We start from the raw sequence: 23,329 nt of genomic DNA, 5'->3' as shown, positions 1-23,329 counted from the left end.
TCCAACACACTTTCATGATTAAAAATACTCAACAAGGGTGCACCTGGGTGGCTCGGTTGGTTAAGCTTCTGCCTTTGGCTCAGGTCGTGATCCCAGAGTCCTGGGATCAAGCCCCACATTGGGCTCCCCGCTCATTGGAAATTCTGCTTCTTCCTCTGCCCCTCACCCTACTTGTGCTCTCGCTCTCGCTCTCTAATAAATAAAATCTTAAAAAAAAAAAATACTCAATGAGCCAGAAATAGAAGAGATCTTCCTCCACCTGATAAAAGATGTCTACAAAAACCCCACAGCTAATATCATATTTAATGGTGAAAGACTGGATGCTTTCCTCCTGCGATCAGAAACAAGGATGTCTGCTTTCACCACTTCTACTTGACATTATACTGGAAGTTCTAACTAGGAAATTGGGCAATAAAAGGAAATAAAAAGTATTGAGATTGGAAACGAAGTAAAACTATCCAATTTGCATATGACATGATTTTGTATGTAGACAATCCTAATGATTGCACTAAAAATCTATTAGAACTTATAAATGAGTTCAGCAAGGTTGCAAGGTACATGATCAATACACAAAAATCAACTGTATTTCTTCTACACATTAGCAACGAGCAATCTGAAAATGAAATTAGGAAAGCAATTCCATCTACAATAGAATCAAAAAAGAATTAAATACTCAGGAATGAATGTATCAAAAGAAGCACAATTACTCTGAAAATCATAAAGCATTGTTAAAAGAAAGTGATTTAAGTAAATGGAAAAACATCCCGTGTTCATGGATTAGAAAACACTATTGCTAAGATGGCACTATTCCCAAAATTAATATACAAATTCAATGCAACTCCTATCAAAATCTCAGCTTACTTCTTTGCAGAAGTTGGTAATCTGATCCTAAAACTACAATAATTAAGTCAGTGTGATACTGACTGAAAGGCATATAGATTGAGGAACAGAATTAGATTCGGAAATAAACCCTTACATTTATGATCAATTGATTGTGACAGTAGTACCAAGACAATTCCGGGGGGGGGGGGTTCACCTTTTTTACAAATAGTGCTGGGACAACTAGATATATCCATGCAAAAGAATGAAGTTGGACCCATTCATCATATCATATACAAAACTTAACTCAAAATGGATCACGGAACTAAATCAAATACCTAAGACTATAAAACTGTTACAGGAAAATAGGAATAACTTTTCAGTACTTTGGGGTAGGCTAGATATGACAGCAAGAGCAAAAGCAATGAAAGAAAAAATAAATAAATTGGACTTCAAAAGTAAATACTTTGTGTTGCAAAGGACACCAACAAGAAAGTCAGAAGACATCCACAGAATGGGAGGGAAAAAATTGCAAATCATATATCTGATAAGGGACTTACATTTAGAATACATAAAGGACTACGAAAGCTCAACAACAAGAAGGCAAATACTCTCATTAAAAATGGGCAAAGAACATGAATAGATATTCCACCAAATAAAATATGCAGATGGCCAATAAGCACATGAAAAGATGTTCAACATCATTAACCATCAGGGAAAGACAAATCAAATCTGCAATGAGATACCATTTCATGCTCACTAGAGAGCTAGAATTAAAAAGCCAAATCAAGTGTTGGCAGAGATGTGGAGAGATCAGAACCTTCATACACTGCTGGCAGGAATGTAAAATGATGTAACCACTTTGGAAAATAATCTGGCAGGTTTTAAAATGGTTAAACAGAGATCCCATATGGCCCAACAATTCCACTCCTGGGTCTATCCCCAAGAAAAATGAAAATAGATGCCTACACAAAAAATTGTACACTGATGTTTATAACAATGTTATTCATAATAGGCAAAAAGTGGGAAAAAAACAAAATGTCCATTGATCGAAGAATGTATTAATAAATGTGGTGTGTCCATACAATGGAATATTATTTTGCAACAAAAATAAAGTATTGATACATGTTACAACATGAACGAATTTTGTATTATTATGCTAAGTGGAAGAAGCCCGTTACAAAGGACCTCATATTGTATAATTCTATTATACGAAATTTCCAGAGTGAGCAAATCTGAAAAGATCAGCCATTTTCCTAAGCTGGGCGATGGGAAGAATGGGGTGACTGCTCATTGGTATAGTGTTTCTTTTTTGGGTGATGAAAATATTCTAAAATGATGGTGATAGTTTCAGAGTTCAATGAATATACTAAAACTATTGAATTGTACACTTTAAAAGTGTGAATTGTATGGCATGTGAATTATGTATCAATAATCAATAAAGTTGTTATATTTATAATCAATAAATTAAAATAGAAGGACAATAGAAAAAAATCAATGAGGCAAAATGCTGGTTAGACAAAACAACCAATAACATTGATAAACCACGAGTACATTTAGTTTTATAAAAACTGCCAAACTGCTTTCCAGAGTGGCTATAGTATTTTACATTCCCACCTTCAGGATCCTTCAAAATATCTAGGCAGGAACAAGAAATAAAACAGTCTCCGTATAAAAAAAATAGAAATGCCTTGAGCTTCAAACTTCTTTACAACACAGAACAGCAGAGACAGTAATGTTATTTCTAAAAATTTTCAAGGAATGCTTCTAGCCCAAGAATACCTTAGTGCATTTGGGCATTAAGGAGGGCACATGATGTCATGAGCACTGGATGTTATATGCAACTGAGGAATCACTGCACTCTACCTCTGAAACTAATAGCACAGTATATGTTAATTCATTGAACTGAAAGAAAATAAAATTTAGGAAAATAAAAATAAAAGAGTTACACCTAAGTAAAAGAAAAAAAAATCCCATAGACCGGATGGCTTAAACAAAAGATTTTATTCGCACAATTCTGGAGGCTCAAAGTCCAGCAGATTCAGTATCTGCGGAGGGGTTGCTTTCTGGTTCGTAGATGGCCATATTTTCACTGGGTACTCACATGGCAGGAGGAATGAAGGGATTCTCTGGGGTCTCTTTTGTAAGGGCACTAGTCCTACCAATAAGGGCTCTACTTTATGACTTAATCACCTCCAAAAAGCCCCACCTCCTAATACCACCATATTGGAGGTTAGGTTTCAACATATGGACGTCACAATCTATAAGAAATTATATGGTTAACTACATTGTATCTCATGTGCAAAAGAACAACGGAAGGGATTCTTAGAAATGCAAGTGCTTTCTCAGAAAACACACCACCAAAAATTCTTGTAGACATAGCTCCAGTTGAATAAGGTAAAAAGCAACTTAATGTTTTAAAAAATGAGAAAAATATAGTGTCGAAGGTTGACAGCGAGCACACAAACCAGTTATAAGAAGAGGCCAACCTAAATCATCGCTATGATTCGAGTTACAGAATTGAATATGAATACTGAGAATTCTTCTTGAGACCCAAAACATTTAACATAATCATGTTGCCTGCCAGTGATCTAGATATGCACACCAGTCTATTCTTTTAAGGGCCAAGAAGTGAGTGGCTAAGACACCAGGTGAGGAGAAACCTTTTCTAAATGTATCCTTATGAATACAGGCCATAATCTAAAAGAACCCTAAGAACAGAAAAAAAGCAGAGAAGATACCTTCCAAAACACAGAAGAAGATAACCACCAAAGACAACAAAACCCAGATAATGAAAGACAGAAAGCAAAAGAAAGAGCAAGAAAGGATAAAAATCAGAAAGCATGAAACAACATGGCGAAAGTAAGACCGAAGGTATCAGTTACAATGACAAATGCAGATATAAGTCAAATACCTCTGTAACGGGACATAAACTATTAGTTTAATTCAAAAAACAATATCAAACCATGTGCTGTTTATAAGAGACACACTTAAAACTAAGGTGTGGGATGTAATTCATGCACACAGGTACGGTGACCACAGGCTGTCCTGCAGAGCCCAGCCCTGAGACACCATGGAACATACAGAAGATATCCAATATGCATTTGGTAATGAAAGCAAAGGGGTGGGCAAAAATGTGCTAGGTAAATGTAGACAGCAAGCGAGTGAAACAGGCAGATATCAAAAATTTTCTTAATCATAGAAAATAAAATCCAAAAGAAAAGTATTAAAATAAGGCAAAGAAGATTGTTTTATTTTGCCTAAGGATATAAATCATATTAATGATGAAAGTTATAAATCAAATAATTCCATTATCCTTCTTCCATGTGAAATGCTATGACGTCAAAATATATAAAATGAAAAGTTTTTAAAACACCAGGAGAAATTGGCAAAAATGCAATTGTGGTGGGAAGTTGTACCTTAGCTCTCAGGCTCTTTGTCAAAGGTGGTATGTCTGAAAGCAACAAGAATGTGGAGACCTTGAACAGCGTGGTCAATCCTGCTGATTTAACAGACTGCTGGAGAAAGCAACACCCCACCCCGTTCCCAGCACAGTTAGTATTTGTTCAGAGATAGCCGAACAAATGTGAACTTTTTTTTTTAAATAGACGAGTCTATTTGGGGGGACCAGGAGTCTTTCAGGGAAGCTGGCGAGTGAGTGGGGTAGAGGGGGCAAGAAGGCAGATGTTCCCTCTTCGGTCCCTGGGACTGGGTTTGAGCTCCTGAAGTCAGAAATGAGGACTGAAGCTCAAGAATCAGGTTTCCTGAGCAATCTGGTAAATTTCTGGGCCATGGAGTGACAGCCAGAGGTCACCTATCCTTGAGGAAAAAGTCTTAGAGTCCAGACTGGAGCTCAAAGGGACCTCTGCTGGGTTCAGATGACAAAGTGTGGCTTAGGGCTGGACAAGTGCCCAACACACTTTCCACTCCTATGGGGAGATAGGCCATATTTTGGGGAGGTCTTGCCTTTGTCAATGGGGTAGGGCATGGGAGGGGGCTGTGCCTTCATAATTTGGGTATAATTTGGGCATAAGAGGGATATGCATATTACGTTGTGGTCATAGGCTAGTGACCTGTGAGCCATGTCCACATCAAATTTTACATAAAAACAAACCTCTTTCTTTCCCAGCATTCAAGAAATATTTATAAACATTGATTATATATTGGACCACAGAGAAAACCTCAATGAATACCAAAAAGCAGAAAGTGTATTGAGGGTCTAAGACCTCAAAGCAATAAATGTACAAGTGAATGACAACAGCTTAATTTGTTAAATGCACTATGTGTAAATCAAACCTCAATGTTAAAAATCTAACCACTTGAAACTTAAAAATAAAAAAATGCCCTCCTAAATGAATGTCAGGTGACAGAAGAGATCAAAACTGCAATTACATAGACAGCAATGATGAGAATACTACCCAGCAAAACTTAGGGGGCACATCTACAGCCTGCTTTCATTACTAAGCAAGAAGGAATTAATAAAATGAGATGAGTCATCAACATAAGAAATTAGAAAAAGGGAAATAAGATGTGAGGACTGTGTTTTAAAAAACATGCACATAAGAATAAAAACAAAAATAAATGAATTAGAAGAGGAAAAAAATCAAGTCTAGACAAATAAAATTCAGGTCTATTCTCTGGAGAGACTCATCATCCTGCAGGACAGGGGAGGGAGGCGGTTTGCAGGGGGTGGTTTGGGGCCCTGGGGGCCTGGGATTCTCCTCCCAGCTACTGACATCCAGCAGGGCCTCTCTGAGCCTCACCCCCTTCCTCCAGCTCTGGGGGCCAGCTGGGGTTGCTTGAGGTTGAATGTAAGTCAGAAGACTAGACCGGCCCCACACCATGGGCACTAGCATTTCAGAACCCAAAGTGAGCATGTTATGAAGAAGCCCCTGGTACCAATTTGCCCCCTAAGTCTGCCCTGTAGCTACTGTAACCACCAAGTAATTTTGGATGCCTTGGATTTGGTCTTTTGTTCTCTGTGGATCGCAGCCTCCTGATCCCAGTCCTCTCCAGTGTTAGGGCACAGAACGACCCAATACAGAGGGGCTTTGTAGGCCCTGGCAGCCAGCATGAGACCCAAAAACCAGGCCTAGGTAGGCTGGGGCACAGAAAGTTCTGGGCAGGTGGGGTCTTTAAAACAGCTCTCCCTGCTGAGCCCCCAGGGAATTGCAGATTCATAAGCAAAATAAATGTTGCCATTGTTAAGCGGCTAAGCTTTGGGGTGGCTTGCCTCACAGCCATAGTGACTGGGAAAGTCTATTAAGGACGAAATGGAAGACAAGCAAGTCTACATCTGCTACCCGAGGTTGTAGGACTGACATACCTTATACTTCAATTAAAAGAGATGTTGTTAGGATAGTAACTATACCCCTGGGGTCGTTGTCAGGATAGAGGATGCATGTAAAGTGGTCGGCAAAGTGCCTTGCACACACAGTAGGTGTTCAAGCAGCAACCGGCAGCCGCATCCTCATCGCCAGCGCCTCTCCCGGGGACAGCGACGTATTCAGCCAGTGGTATTACGTGTGAATTAGCCACCCTGTCCCCGGAGCCACCGCAAAGACATGAAGGGTTTTCTGTGGTCAGTGCGGTCCCTACGCTAATGTCCCTCGCTTTTTCTTTCATTCATGCACCTCTTTTTTTAATCAAAGGCCCTTCTTTGCAAAACTGGTCTCCAACCAGCCTCCAGGCTTAAAAATAGGTTCTGGGTAAAGCCGAGGCGGGTGCGCTGCGGCAGGTGCGCGCGAGGACCCGGGAGCAGCGGCGGGGGGACGGGGTGGGGGTGGGAGACCCGGGGCGCGGGACGCGGGCGTCTCCCCGGCCTCCCGCAGGCGCCGCCCTCCCTGGCAGGTCACCGTGACCTCGTCGCCGCTTTCGCTCTAACTCGCGCTTTCCGCTCCCCCCGCCCGGCGGTTCCCGCTTCCCGGAACGCTGAAAGGCCGCGGGGTCAGCTCGGCCCGCCCGCTCCCGCTGCCTGCCGGGCGGCTGCCTGCGCGTGGGGTTCAGGGTGTCCCTGGGCGCTCTGGGCTCCCCGACAAAGGCGGGGGCGGGGCGGGAGGCGGGGTCTTGGGCCCGAGTGACTAGCCCAGGGGCAGAAGGCAGCGAAGTTCCACTGAAGCGGGATTGCTGCGCAGATACAACTCCCAAGCACGCGCGGCCAGGCCGGACCCCGACCTGCCCTCCAGGAGCCCCCAGTGTGTGGGGAGTAGGCAAGCCCCGAAGGGAGTCCCAGATGTGCAGCTGGCTACGAGAGACCAGGCTGGGGTCCAGAGGCTGGGAGAGGTCCCCCGGGGGCAGGCATGTGAGCACCCAGGGAGAAGGCCCTGTGCAGGGAACAGCGCCGCCAAGGTCCAGGGGAGAGGCCCCTGGAGGAGGCTCGGTTTGGATATAGTTTAAAGAAAAGAGAATGGTGGGCAACATTAACCCACATCAGCCATGAAGTCCAGTTAGCGCCTCCATGAGCTAGCCCCGGAATATCTGATAGAAAAGGAAGGCAGGGGTGTAGACCCTAAGACACTGAAAGCATGAATAGACCGGGGGCCATCTCGCTGCAAAGCAAGGCCCGAAAATTGCCAAGAGACCACCAACGTATATTTGTTAGGAGAGGCCACCGTATGCTGCAGCAACAAACCGCCCCAAATCTTAAAGTCTGAGCACAGCAAAGGTGTATTTCTCCCTCAGGCACAGTACACTTCAGATCTGGGCAACTCTACGAAAAGCATCATCCAGGTGGCAGTGGGCTATCCAAGCTGCTCCTTCTGTGGCTGTCTCCACCGCAGACCTCCTAGCTAGGGAAGAGGGGCCTGGAGAATCACACTGGCCAGAAAATGCCTCCCCCTAAATGTGACAGGTGACCCTTCTGCTCACAATGTGCACAGTGCGCAGCCAGACCCTGTCACGTGGCCCCCCCTAACTGTGAGGGACCAGAGGTATCATCTCCCACAGGCCTGGAAGGAGAGGAGGACCCCATGGGGTCAGTGTTAGAAGTCTCCAGGATCCAGCCTGAGCGCCAAGGACCAGTTCTGCCTACACTCTGGTTTGGTAGGCAGCTGACTTGTCACCCAAGGCCATGCCCACGTCAGCTGTCAGTGGAATAATTGCACAGTCTTGTGATTCTCTTAGAAGTCTTATTAACGAAGTTTTGTGTGAAAGATTAGCTGAATCCACCCTCAGACAAACTGTCCCTCTCCCTGTGAGGTCCCTGTTAGCAACACATGCACTAGGGCGGTAAGCAAAGGATTCTGCATGGCAGTGAACTGCAGAGGTTCACAGCTGTCCTTGAAACTTCCCCTTCCCCATTGATACACTCCCCACAGGAGTGGGCCTGTGACCCAGGGCTGGCCAGTCATAGGAATCAGTCCTGGGCTGGGCACATAACCCAAGGGGAAGAGCAGTCAGAGTGGCCTCAAGGACTTTGTCTTGAGCTCTCTGCTCTGAAAACCCTAGCGTGGCTGAACTTGAAGCTGTGGATTGTCAGCTTGCCACCATGTGCGGGAGCTGGCCTGAGGAAGAAGGCAGAAAGGGGAGGGAAACAGAACAGAATTATGGAGAGTGAGAGAGAGAGACAGAGACAGAGACACACACACAGAGAGAGAGAGAGAGATGGAAATTGAGATAGACTACAGACACAATTTGAATTCCTGGGTCCAACTATGCCTGAAGCTAACCAGCCAGTTACAAAGCCAGTGAATTTCCTTTTCCTGTTGCAGCTAATTTGGACTGTACCTTCAAGCAATTACAAATGGAAAAAAGTCCTGAATAATACAATCACTAAATGGCCTTTGGCTGCAAACCCCAACACAGAATTTTTTTAAAATTGGGCTGTACCACTAGAGTCCCTCCTACAGCTGAGGCCAACTTGTTAATGAAAAAAGCAGGTTACCTGGCCCCGGTGTGGGAGCAGGAAAGACACTGGCCTCTGTCAGGACTGTGTCTCTCCCTGGGATTTCCCTCTTGTGCCCAATCTTTTGCTTTCCCTCGGTCTCATGTCCTGAGGTTCTAGAAGTCAGGACAGAATGAGGTGCCCCCCAAGACAGCTAGAGAGCCCCATCTCCTCTGGTGTGGGGTGCACAGGGATCAGCTGGTGAATGTCTTCTGCTCCCCCACAGAGAACACCTGGTGACCAGTGCCCTACCGTAGGGTCAGGATGCTAGTGGGGAAGAGGATCTGGGGGAACAGAGACCTTTTCCCGTGAGCTTGGTGGGGGTAAACTTCCTAGGAGTCACAGGAAATTACGGCATACCCACGTGAGGGTTTGTGGGCCCTCTGGAGCACACACGGCTTCTCTTTCCACGCTCCTCTGAGGGCCTGTGGGGTCCAGCTCCCCTGGCTTGGTCTCCCCACGTCTGCTCTGCACATGGACTCTGCTGCCTGGTGGCCTATCCAGGGCTGTCCCAGGCCTACAGCCTCAGCCCCCAGCCCCTGCAGACTTCAGATCAAAAGGCCCAACCACAGAGTCCAGGGTCTAGACGGTAGTATTGCCAGAGACACCCAGGGAACATTGGGGACATGCTACACTAAAACTTTATTCATTGTTCCTTTGAAATTCAAATACAACTGGACAACTTGTATTTTTATTTACTAAACCCGCAGGGAGAGGGGCTAAGGTGAATGGGGGATCCCAGAGCTTGCCTCTTGTGGCTGTTTCCTGGGGTACACCCCTGCCTGCCCCCATCCCACAGACACTAGGGCTTTAAAGCAACCCTTAGGCCAGCAGCACCCCGCTCCCACTGGGGGAGCTGTAGATGGCCGCTGGGGCACCCAGAGCAAACCCCGAGACAGACAGGCAAGATAAAGGAGGGGTACCTGAGCTGCCCCGCACATGCGCCCCACCCTGGTCACCTGCCAGGCCCCTTGGACCAGCACTCCAAGATTCTTTCCCCTGCCAGGCATCTGCTCTGGGCAATGATGTGTGGAGCCTCCCAGGAGCCCTGGGGGTATTAAACTGCTGGGGTGTATCCCTAACCTGCCCCTGTGACTGTCTTTCTACAGAAAGTTGATAAACATTCATCCCCTCTTGCACTTGCCCTCAGTCCATGTAAGGGTTCAGGGGAAAACCAGTATACCCCAGAAGGCCTTGGAAACCAGGCTGGTGACCCATACCGCTGGCCCAGCTGGGCTGGCAGCCTGCACTCTGTGCCCCCTGCCACCCCCACCCTCCCTGCAGTTGCAGAACCCACCAGAAGGCCTCACCTGTGGCAGGCTTGAGCTCCAGTCCCTGCAGCCTGGGCAGGCCGAGCACTCTGTGCCCCCTGCCACCCCCACCCTCCCTGCAGTTGCAGAACCCACCAGAAGGCCTCACCTGTGGCAGGCTTGAGCTCCAGTCCCTGCAGCCTGGGCAGGCCGAGCTCCAGGAGGACGGAAGCCAGATATTCAGTGCCATCACTGCCCAAAGTGCCCTGCAGGGTATAGTGACTATTAAAAAGGGCTCCTCAGGTTCTTTCCCAGACTGGTAACGTTGTCACCTGAAGTGAGATGGAAGGGCCCACAGCCACAGGGAGCTCTAGCGGCCCTCAGCCATGCCTCTCTGAACAGAGCCTCCAGGGTCCCATGCCCCTGCCCCTGGGTGGTCCCTGGGTGACCTGACACTGTCCCACCTTGAACTCCTCCTACCCACCCTGCTGCAGCCCCACAGTGGCCTGGCCCAGGGGGTGGGAGGAGGCTCCAGGCCTGAAGTCCCTTCAAGAATTAGATAGAAGCACCTCCAAGTTCTGTGCTTCCTGCCACACGAGGTATCTGAGAAACGCAATCGGCTGGTGCCGGGTCGATGGGGGCCCCACAAACACAACTCCTTTACTTTCAGTGTTTGCCAAACATCAGATTGGGACCCACGGATGTGTAAACATAAGCTCAGTGGGAGGCGATCAGTTGAAAATGGGAGCATGTTACACGCAGAGTGTGTCTCACTTAGCCTAGGTTGTGAGTTGTTTTGTAAAAATGGTATCAGACATACATATACGTGGATGTATGTATGCATCTGTACGTGTCTGCACACACGCACAGGAAAAGGAGGGCGTAGCACATGGGGGGTGAGTGTGTCACACGAGGGTGTTTTTATGACAATTGTATCCATTACAGATACATGTATGTATAGACATGTACATGCATACACGTGTGTATACATATGTATACATGTGCATATGGCGTGGCCATGTAAATTGTAGCATCTGCTGTGAGTCACAGACAAAGGAGTTTGAGAAAGTCCTGCGTTCTGTTTACCTAAAAAGAAAGAAAAACTAATGAGCCAAAGTTCCCTTGACTTCTCAGGAAACGGGCGCCAGATACTTTTAGGTCAGGCTCTGAAGGTCAAGGGGCGGGGACCGTGCCCCACACCTGCCACAGGCATTGGGTGGCTGTTGACATTGGCTGCGATGTACAGGAGAGAGCTTGGACTTGGAAGGCTGGAAACCTTGGCAAGCACCCCAGCTTCCCTGGTCCCTCATGTCCCTTCCCTATCTTCTGTGCCTCTTGAGCCATTTTGAGTTTAAGCTTGCAATCACAGTGGAGGGTGCTCAGTGTGTCCCTAAAGAGATCCTTGTCCTTGTCGCTGTCACAACCAGAGGTTTTTAACTTTCAGAGAAAACCCAAGGCGTCCCCAGTGTCCTCTCCAGTGACAAAGGCCCCTTAGAACCAGCCCCCAACCCCTCCAGCCTACAACTCACAAAGGAACAAAACGTGGACTTAAAACTTGAAAGAAGCAACAAGGCACACAAACCGACCTCGCCCCGACCCTTGGCGAGCGTCAGATATACACAGGAAGGAAGTGGCCGGGCTGATTCAAAGAGGCTCCATGTCTCAAGGAAAGGAATATTTTCCGACAAGCCCGCCCTGACTGTGGTTTTGAACAAGAGTTCAGACGTAGCTTTGGCCGGTCCCCCCTACCCTGACCCCCCACAGGACCGGAGCGTCTGCTGTCTAGACACAACAGTGAGGGCGGACCCCGTGCAGGAAGGCACCCTGTGGGCTGCTCCTTGATGGCATTTGGGTTGGACCCAGGCAGGCAAGCGAAGGCTGCTACCTCTGGTCCGCACGGTCAGTGCTGTGGTCTGGGGCAGGGAGGCGTGGGCGGCTGCCCAGTCTGCAGGGCCGGGGGAAGAAGCCTGCTTCTCTGTGTGTTCCTAGCTACTGACTCACCAACAGGCCTGTTTTTGATTTCTGGTTATAACCAGCTTCAGGCCCCCGCAGAGCCAGCCCTATGGCACCAGGGTAGCTCTGAGCATGTCAATCCCTGACTCAGAAGTCCCTTCGACACTCCTATGACCCTTGATGGCTTACCCACAGGACCCAGTCCTGCCCCAGCCAAAGGCCTCCCCTGCTCTCTAACCCCTCCACCACCAGGTCCAGGCTGAGTCAGGGGCAAGCTCCCTGACTCATTCCTCCCTTGGTCTGTGCTGTTTGTCGTCTGTCCTTCCTTCTCCCAAGTCCTGCTCATCCCTAGCTCGACAGCACTCCTCTGTGCGCCCTCGAAGCCTGTCCCTTGCTGTCACCGATGGGGCATTTTACCATGTCAGCAGCTCCATGTCTGGCTACGTGAGCCTGAGCAAGTCAGTTAAATCTCTGAACCTCCTTTCCCTGACCGTAGCATGGGTATAATCAGAGTTGCCTGCTGAGACGAGATCATGGATGCGAAGCATGAGCCTGGCACACGGTACCACCGGCTCTGTGAGCATCACAGGTTCTGTGTATACCAATCATCCTGAGGATAACAGGTTTTTTATGCCCCGCAGATGGTAATCTCTCAGGAGCAGGACTAGTCGGTCATCCTTCCAGCCTCCCTCAGTCCCTACAGAATCTTTCCAGTATACAGCAGGTGCTCAAAAAAGAAATGTGAGGGTCTGTGTCTCCTGGTGATCTGGGGTCAAGAGACCGCATGACGGACGTCACTTAAGAGCAAGACCAGCCTGCCGAAGGGACAGGAACAGCAAGGGGGTGGCCGTGCCGAGGCTGCCAGGACTGGCCAGGGGCCAACTTCCACTGCTCAGAGCCCAGGACGTCAGTGGGAGTTGGCCCTCCTCCAACCACACAGGGGCAGGGTTGCATCCAGACTAACGGCTCAGGAAGACCTTGCAGGCTTAGTGCCCAGTGTGGGTGTGTCTTGGAGGTGACATTCACTGGGCACTCTGTAGTCTGAGCTTGAAGGCTGGACGAGGGTAGGAGAAGGAAAGGTGGGCATTCCACAGCCCTGTGTTGTGCTCAGGCAGAGGGAGACCTTGAGAGGACCTCAGTGTCAGCCTGGCGAGGGACACATGGGTCCAGGGAGCAGAGAGGCTGGGACACAAGCTGGGCCCTGTCCCAAGTCATGGAAGCATCAAGTCACGAGAAGCCAGGCCACCAGCTGCCAGGAGGCCAGAGGCCTGGGGGGGATGGGGAGGTATCCTCTGGCTTCTACAGGGACAGCCTTGTGCTGAAGTCCAGGGAGAAAGGGGAGAGAGGTAGCGCTGTCCAAACTGTTCTCGTGAGTGGTCAACTGACACTGGCAGCTGAGGTCACTTCGATTTTCCCAGCAGAGACTCCCGCTCTTCAGTCTGGACACATTCTTGAAAATTTCAAGACCGAGATGCTGGCTGAGGTTTTCTGGCTTCTCCCAAGCCGGTTATGCAGAGAGGCCTGCAGGACGGAGGCCCTGGGGGTGCCAGGCCCGAGCAGACCAGCAGGGCAGGCCCCAGACAGATTTGCCCAGCGTTGGGGCTTGAGAAAAAGGGCGCCTTTTCTGAAGGCAAATCTCAATAGGGTGAGCCCAGGGGATCGTGTCTCCGTGGTGATCAGATGTACAGGCCCTGATCCCCTGCCCTGGGCACATGCAGCAGCCTGAGGTCTGAAACGCAGAGCAGGTCTAGAACTCCTGCGGTGCTCCCTACACGGGCCCTTTGGCATTGGCGCAGGGATCCCCTGGTCCACTATCTCTCCACTCCCCCCCGCCATCTCCTCTCTCCTCAGGCCTCCTCCCCGCTGAGAAGAGAGAGGTGGCAGACAGAAATTCCGAGACCTCCGCCTGCCTGCCCTGTGCCCAGAGTCTTCTCTCCTGTCCCAAGAGTGGGAGGTCCTACCTCAGGGTATGGCGTCTCTCCAGCGGGGCACCCATGTCCCCCCCACACTCCACTCATGGACACTGCTTTCCAATTCTCCCTCCTCTGCATCTTCAATGTTTCATTCTTACCAGATCACTCGCGTCAGTGGGCTGTGTTGTCATTACTGCCACTTTACACCAGCCCTCTCTGCCTTCCCCTCCTACCTGGGGCGGAGAAGCGGAGTCCGGATTTATCCTCCCTCCTGAAGCTAGAACACAACCAGACAAGCTAGGGGAGCACCAGAACGTCTGGCGAGAAGGAACAGTGGCCCCTGGCAGGTGGAAAACAGATGTGAGCCCTACGACAGGCCGCTCGCCGCCTGACAGCGCTCAGGGCTGCAGAGCAGACGGGGAACCCGGGAGCATAGAGAGGACTCCCCGAGTTCAGGAGACGGGACTGGAAGCCCAGGGAGACCAAGGCAACTGGGGTGTTCAGGACAGAGGACCAAAAAGGAGACTGCTGCCACAAGAGAGCCCTGGCGATCTACAGGAGGTCCGCTCCAGAATTCAGCACATGTCCGTGCAGCCCACCCTAGGGGAGGAGAGCACTGTGCCTGGTGCCCACCCAGGGCTCCCACCGGCCACACTGGAATCCCGGATTCACTAGGCACTGGGTAGAATACGCAGGGATTTGCCTAGACTGAGCACAGCTCCAAGCCCACCTGACACATAAAAGCAAGACCCAGAAAGGTCAAAGGAATTCTAAGTAACTTAACTGCATCACAGAAATGAGCTCAAGAAGATTTGCAAGAATAAAATAATATCAACAGAGAGAGAGAAAGATAGCATGAGCAGGGGAAAGGGGCAGAGCGAGAGGGAGATGCAGACTCCCTGCTAAGCAGGGAGTCTGATGCAGGGCTTGATCCCAGGACCCTGAGATCATGACCTGAGCTGAAGGCAGATGCTTAAACTGACTGAGCCACCCAGGCATCCCTATAATAATTCTGACAATATGTTACTGGCAAGACTGGCTATATAATCTGCAGGACCCACTGCAAAATAAATATACTGGACCTCTTATTCAAAAATTATTAAAAATTTCAAGGCAGCAATAGGAGAATTTTAAATCAAGTGCAGGCCTCTTCTGAACATGGGGCCCTGTGTGGCTGCATAGGTTGCAAACCCATGAATTTGGCCCTGGTTATTGGCTCAAAAATGTAAAATAAACCAATGGATCAGAATAGGGAGCCCAGAAACAAACCCAGGCATATAAACTCATTTGACTTATGACAAAAGGTGGCAATGCAGAGCAGTGTGGACAGTCATACAAGTGGAGAAAAGTGTAGACTTAAAAAGATGAAAAGTCTGACACCGGCTATAATATGGATGAACCTGGAGAACATGACACTGAGTGAAATAAGCCAGTCACAAAAAGACAAACATTGTATGGTTCCACTTACTCGAGTCACTTAGAGTAGCCAAACTCATAGAGATGGAAAGTACAATGGGAGTTACCAGGGGGCTGGGAGAGAGGGTGGGGGGTGGGGAGGAGGGGGATGGGGAGGGAATGGAAAGTCAGTGTTCAATGGGTAGAAAGTTCCAGTTGGGAAGATGAAAAAGTTCTGGAAATGGATAATCATGTAGGTTGCCAAAAAATGTGAATGAATCTAATGCCACTGAATTGTACACTTAAAAATGACTTAAATGGTAAATTTTATGTTATGTATATCTTAACACAAGTTTTAAAAAGATGAAAAGCAAACAATATAGCGCAGAAGAAAGTATAGAAGAATAGCTTCATCATCTTGGCTTAGAGAAAGAGCTCTTAAACAAGATCCAAAAAGCACTAATGGTAAAGGAAATGTTGGATTATTTTGATTCATTAGAATTAAGAAAATTTTCTTCATCAAATGATATTATGAAGAGAGTAAAACGTTAAGTCAGAGAGTGGAAGAAGATATTTGCAATACATATAACTTGCAAAAGGCTCATACCCAGAATATATAAAGTACAATAAGAAATCAATAAGAAAAAAAGAGAACAGTGAGTAAAATGGAAAAATGGGCAAAATGTTTGAACAGGACAATAAACATATAAATGTTCCTTCACCATCCAAATTAAAATCACAGTGAGCTAGCTCCATACACCAATAAGACTGATCATACCAGGTGTTGGTAAGTATGTGAAGTCCCAGGAATTCAGGAACACTGCTGGAGGTATAATCACTTTGGAGAATGGTATGGCAATGTCTCCTAAAGCTGAAGATTTGCATACCCACGAGCCTGCAATTCCACTAGGCGCTACAAACCTACTAATATGTGTGCATGTTGCAGCCAAATGCATATGGAAGTATGTTCTTAGCAATATTTGATCATAGCACCTGCTATGGACTCACTGTTCTTGTCGTCCAAATCCATATGTTAAAACCCTAATCCCCAATGTGATGGTATTTCGAGATAAGGCTTTTGGGAAGTGATTATGTCCTGAGGGTGGAGGCCTCATGTGAGATTAGTGCCCTTACACAAAAACAACACAAGAGATCCTGCTTCTCCTCCCTCTCCCTCCCTCTGTCAGGTGAGAACACAGGGAGAAGACAGATACCCATCTATAAATCAGGAAGATGGCTCTCATCAGAACCTGACTGCAGGCACCCTGGTCCTATACTTCCTACCTCCAAAACTGTGTGAATAAACGTTTGTTGTTGAGCCACCCAGTCTACAGTATTTTTGTTATAGCAGCCTGAACAGAGACAGTCAAAGGACTTCTAAGTAACTTAACTGCATCACAGAAATGAGTTCAAGAAGATTTGCAAGAATAAAATAATATCAAGCATCAACGTGGTAAAAGTCACAATACCTGGCGGCCAATTAAAATGACCTTGCATACAGGGGCGCCTGGGTGGCTCAGTCATTGAAGGGTCTGCCTCCAGCTCAGGTCATGATCTCAGGGTCCTGGGCTAGGGCCACCTGAGTCTCCCGGCTCAGTGATGGGGTCTGCCTGTCCCTCTCCCTCTGCCCCTCGCCCCCCAACTCCTGTGATGTGTGTGTGTGTGTGTGTGTGTGCATGCTCTCTCTCTCTCAAATAAAGATACAAAATCTTTAAAATGACCTTGCATACAAAGAAGCAGGAAAACATGTCCCCTAAAGAAGAGAACCGGGTCTGGTCCAGGTGGCCAGTACAGAGCTTTTTGTGCAGGTCAGAGGCAAGAGGTTATTAAATACACAAAAGAACCGCGGGGGCGGAGGGGGGGGGGGACATCTCCATTCCACTTCCTCCTCCAGGAATGTTCCTTTTTCAGCAAAAGTACGTTTTCACGCTTGCCCTAATCTCTCTCCTCTCTTCGGGGGGTTTTTTGGTAGTGGCCATCCCAACAGGTGTGAGGTGGTATCTCCTTGTGGTTTTTATTTGAATTTCCCTAATGATTAGTGATGTTGAGCATCTTTTCATATGCTTAGCTGCGATTTGTGTATCCTTTTTGGAGATATATCCATTCAAATCCTTGGCCCAGGGCATGTGGGTGGCTCAGTCAGAAGAGCAAGGAACTCTTGATCTCAGAGTCATGAGTTCAAGCCCCACAGTAGGTGTAAAGATTACTTAAGTAAATAAAACTTTAAAAAAAAAAATCCTTTGCCCATCTTTAGCTACGTTATTTTTGCTGTTGTTGTTGAGTGGTAGAAGTTATTTATATATTTTGGATGTTAAGCCCTCATCAGATAAATGACTTGCAAATATCTTCTGCCATTCCATAGGTTGCCTTTTCATTCCATTGACTTTTTCTTTGCTGTGCAGAAGTTTCTAAGTTTGATGCAGTCTTATTTGTCTATTTTTGCTTTTATTGCCTATGTTTTTGACATCATATCCAATAAATCATTGCCAAATCCAATGTCATGAAGCTCTCCCCCTATGTTTCTTTTCTAGGAGTTGTATAGTTTTGTGTCTTACATTTTGGTCTTTAATCTATTTCTAGCTAATATTTGTATCTGGTGTAAGGTAAGGGTTCAGTTTCATTCTTTTGTATGTGGATATCTGGTTTTCCCAACCCAATTTGTTGAAGAGATTATCCCTTGTGTGTAACTTCAGCACTGTTACTGAAGATCATTTGACCATATACGGGAAGGTTTATTTGGGGGCTCTCTATTCTGTTCCATTAGTCTGTATGTCTGTCTTTATGCCAGTACCATACTGTTTTGATTACAACGACTTTGTAATATGTTTTGAAATCAGGAAGTATGAGACATCCAGCTTTGTTTTTCTTACTCAATAGTGTTTTTGTTATTCAAGGGTCCTTAGACATTCCATATGAATTTTAGGATTTTTTCCTATTTCTGAAATAAAGATTTTTATAGCAATTGCAATCTATCTGTAGACTGCTTTGGGTAGTATGGACACTTTAACAATATTAAGTCTTCTAGTCCATGAATATAGGATGCCTTTTCATTTATTTATATCTTCTTTAATTTCTTTAAACACTGTTTTGTAGTTTTCAGTGTACAAGTCTTTCACCTCCTTGGTTAAGTTTATTCCTAAGTATTTCATTATTTTTGAGGCTAATGTAAATGGGACTGTTTTCTTCATTTCCTTTTTGGATTGTTCACTGTTAGCGTATAGAAATGCAGGTGATTTGTGTGTGTTGATTTTGTATCCTGCTGCTTTGCTGAATTCATTAATTAGTTCTAAAGGGGTTTGTGTGTGTGTGTGTGTGTGTGTGTGTGTGTGTGTGTGTGTTTGGAATCTTTAGGACTTTTTACATAGAAGATCATGTCAGCTGCAAACAGAGATAATTTTACTTCTTCCTTTCCAAATTAGATGACTTTTATTTCTTTTCCTTACCCAATTTCCCAGGCTAGAACCTCCAGTACAATATTGAATAGATGTGCCTAGAGCAGATTTCCTTGTTTTGTTCTTGATCATAGGGGAAAAGCATCTAGTCTTTCACCATTAACTATGATGCTAGCTGTGGGTGTGTCATAGATGTATTAATCAGGTTGAGGAAGTTCCCTTCTGTTCCTAGTTTAATGAGTAGGTTTTTTTTTTTTTCTTGAAAGGGTGTAGAATTTTGCCAAGTCATTTTCCAGATGTTTATGTGACTTTTGTTTTTCAGTCAATTAATATGATGCATTATATTCATTAATTTTCAGACATTAAACCAACTTTGCATCCCTGAGATAAATCTCATTTGGTCTTGGTATATGATTCTTTTTATCTGTTACTAAATTTGAGCCCAATATATATGGGTTTATTTTTGGACTATCTATTCTATTACATTGATCTACTTTTTTAAATTTATTTTTATTTTTATTTTTTTAAGATTTTATTTATTTATTTGACAGAGAGACACAGCGAGAGCAGGAACACAAGCAGGGGGAGTGAGAGAGGGAGAAGCAGGCTTCCCGCCAAGCAGGGAGCCCGATGTGGGACTCGATCCCAGGACCCTGGGATCATGACCTGAGCCGAAGGCAGACGCTTAACGACTGAGCCACCCAGGCGCCCTGATCTACTTTTTTTTTAATCTTTATTTCAGTACTATACTGTTTTAATTACTATGTCATGAAAATAAGTCTTGGATCCATGTAATAATTTCTTCCGTCCTGCTTTTATTTTACAAGGCATGTTGCCTAATCTAGTTCCTTTACATTTAATCTTAGAATCCGTTTCTCAATATCAGTAATAAAGCCTGTTGAGAATTTCATTGGGATCTCACCAAACATATAAGTAAATTTGTTGAGAATTGCAAGCTTAATACTATTGCATCTTCCAATCCATAAACACAGTATAACTGTCCACTTAGGTTTTCATTGATTTATTTCATCAATATTCTGTAGTTTTCAGTATTCAAATCCTGTATGTATTTAAGCACACTTAGACCTAAGAAGTTCATTTTTGTGTGTGTGCTTTTTGAAATGGTAACCTGAAAAAAATTTAGTCCCAATTATACAGTTCTATTATACAATACAATTGAAATATAACTGAATACAATACAGAAATACAATTGGTTTTTGTATATTGAGTTTGTATCTTATACCCTAGCTAAACTCTTGAATTAATTCTAGAAGGTTTTTGGTTTTGTTTATGTTTGGTTTTTTTGGGTCGTTGTGTTTTTTTTGTAGATTCTTTGAATTTTTCTACATATTCAGTTGTGTCATCTGCAAATAAAGGCAAATTATTCCTTTCCAACCTATGTGTCTTTTCTTTCTTTTCTTTCCTTTTTGTTGTTGTTGCTGTTGTTGCCATATTACAGTGGCTGGGATTTACAGTGCAATGTTGAATAGGAGCAGTAAGGGAACACATCATTGCTTTGTTTTTGATCCTAGGGTAGATGCGTTCAGGTTTTCACAATTAAATATTTGCTAACTCTCAGTGGTTTGGTCTATTTGTTTGTTTGTTTTGGTACATACCCTTTTCACGTTAAGAAAATTCCCATTTATTCCTTGTTTACTGAGAATTTGTTTTTTCATTATAAACAGATACTGAATACTGGGAAGTGTTTCTTATACTTTTATTGAGTGGATCATATAGTTTTCTTTTTTAATTTATTTTTCTATTTTAATTAAAAATTTTTTTGTTTTCTTCTTTTAAAAAGCTTCTTAATAAGGTGAATTATATTTTTTAAAGATTTTATTATTTATTTGAGAGATAGCGAGCACAAACGGTGTGGAGGGGCAGAGGGAAAGGGAGAAGCAGACTCCCTGCTGAGCAGGGAGCCTGACAGGGGACTCAATCCCAGGACCCTGAGATCATGACCAGAGCCGAAGGCAGATGCTTAACCAACTAAGCCACCCAGGTGCCCCAGTAAGGTGAATTATATTGATCAGTCCTCAAATGTTGATCTAACTCTGCATTCTGGGGATAAACTCCTCTCAGTTGTGATGTACTGTTGTCTTTATACATTGCTGGATTCAATTTGTTTACATTTTATTGATGATTGTTGTCTCTATAATCATGAGGGATATCAACCTATAGTTTCCTCTTCTTGTACTGCCTCTGTCTCAATGTAGTATCATTGTAATACTGGGCTCATAAAATGAGGCGGGAAATGTTGCCTCCCCTTCCGCTTTTTAGGAAGAGATTGTGTAGAATTGGTATTATTATTTCTTCCTTAAATATTTAGTGGAATTCATCAGCAAGCACATCTGAGCATAAAGTTTTCTTTATTGGAAGGTTTGTTTCTTTCTTCTTCTTTGTTTTCAGCAATTTGAATATGCTATGCATAAGAGCGGCTTGTTTTCTTTTCTTTTCTCTTTCTCTTTTCCTCCCCTTCTTCTTTCCTTTCTTCCTTCCTTCCCTTCCCTCCCTCTTCCTCTCTCTCTTCTCCCTTGTCTTTTTCCTTTCTTTCTTTCATTTATCCTATTTGGCATTCTCTAAGCTTCTTGGATCTATGGCTTGGTGTCTGTCATTAATTTTGGAAAAATATCAGCCAATATTTTTCAAATATTTCTTCTCGCGTCTTCTCTTTTTCTTCTTTTAGGATTCCGTTGGGTATTTCCCACAGCTTTTGATGCACTGTTTGCTTGGGTTTGGTTCCTCTTGCTTTCTCTTTATGCTTTCATTGTCTTACTTTTAACCTCACCTTGACTCTTACCTTGTCTTTATCTCTTCTACTGATGAGCCAGTTTAAGGCATTCTTTGTCCTTGTAACTCTGTTTTTCATTTCTGGTATTTCCATCCATTTTTTCATATAGTTTTCATTTCTCTGCTAAAATTATCCATCTGATCTTCAGTATAGCTAATTTTTCCTTAAGAGCCTTTAAGATGTTGGGTGCCTGTGTGGCTCAGTTGGTTAAGCGACTGCCTTCGGCTCAGGCCATGCTCCTGGAGTCCCGGGATCGAGTCCCACATCGGGCTCCCTGCTCAGCAAGGAGTCTGCTTCTCCCTCTGACCCTCTTCCCTCTCGTGCTATCTCTCATTCTCTCTCTCTCAAATAAATAAATAAAATCTTTAAAAAAAAAGAGCCTTTAACATGTTAATCATTGCTATTTTAAATTCCCTATGAGATAGTTCCCACATCTGCATCATATCTGTTTGGTCTGTTGATTGCTTTGTCTCTTGGGGTTATATATTTGGGGTTTTTTTTGCTTTATCATATGGTTCATAATTTTTTTGCTTAAAACACAGACATTAGACAATAGAAGCTGAGATAAATATACTTTATGCTTGGAAATGAGCACATCTTTCCTTTTGCCATGTCCTTCTGCTAGACATTTTATTAATTTAGTCAGGAGCCAGGCTGGGTTTGGGCTTTACCATTGCCATTGTTGCCCTCCTGGCGTAACAGGTTTTAAATTCTTCTAGAGATACCTTGTGTTTAGGGTGGGGGCTTTTGTGCTGAGATTTGACTTCCCTGTCTGTTCCCACTCTCAGCACTGGGTTTTCAGTACTGTACTGCAGAGACCTCTGCCTCTTGGGGCGGCTTCCCCAGCAGTATTCCATTGCTATTTTCACATGGAATTTCTTAGCTGGGAGGGGGAGGTAGGATGCATCAGGACATTCTCCAGCATTCTCTTTAAGCCTCAGTCCCGGGCAGGCGCTGGGTGCTTGGGGATGTGCCTCCTCCAGCTGTAGTTCTGGGCCCACATGTTTCCTGCCCTTTCCCAAGGGGCAGAAGATTTGTTTCTTTTCCCTTCCCCAGCTGTAATCAGTTTTCTTCTGTACTATAAGGGTGACACTGTTTGCTGCCCTTCTCCATTCTTGTAGTTTTCATTCCATTGACTTTTTCTTTGCTGTGCAGAAGTTTCTAAGTTTGATGCAGTCTTATTTGTCTATTTTTGCTTTTATTGCCTATGTTTTTGACATCATATCCAATAAATCATTGCCAAATCCAATGTCATGAAGCTCTCCCCCTATGTTTCTTTTCTAGGAGTTGTATAGTTTTGTGTCTTACATTTTGGTCTTTAATCTATTTCTAGCTAATATTTGTATCTGGTGTAAGGTAAGGGTTCAGTTTCATTCTTTTGTATGTGGATATCTGGTTTTCCCAACCCAATTTGTTGAAGAGATTATCCCTTGTGTGTAACTTCAGCACTGTTACTGAAGATCATTTGACCATATACGGGAAGGTTTATTTGGGGGCTCTCTATTCTGTTCCATTAGTCTGTATGTCTGTCTTTATGCCAGTACCATACTGTTTTGATTACAACGACTTTGTAATATGTTTTGAAATCAGGAAGTATGAGACATCCAGCTTTGTTTTTCTTACTCAATAGTGTTTTTGTTATTCAAGGGTCCTTAGACATTCCATATGAATTTTAGGATTTTTTCCTATTTCCTAAACCCCGCTGGGGAGGGGTTTAGGGGAGGGGGAGGAGGATGGGGAGAAGTGGCCTGCATCACTAGGAAGCCTTCGCAGGGTGTCCCCAGTCTTCCTTGTGAGTATCTGATAGGATTCATTTCAACTTTTAACTTTATTTGTATGAATTATATGTTATATGTAATTTCTATGTGCTAATTTTACAACCTGCTGTCTTGTAGAATTCTTTTATTCTTTGAGGTGGTTTTACCAACAGTTCT

Source organism: Eumetopias jubatus, unplaced genomic scaffold (assembly GCF_037043125.1).
Source record: "Eumetopias jubatus isolate StellerSeaLion01/CBP00866 unplaced genomic scaffold, mEumJub1_p1.0 scaffold_7, whole genome shotgun sequence".
Taxonomy (NCBI): domain Eukaryota; kingdom Metazoa; phylum Chordata; class Mammalia; order Carnivora; family Otariidae; genus Eumetopias; species Eumetopias jubatus.
Note: the sequence above shows the minus strand (reverse complement) of the source record.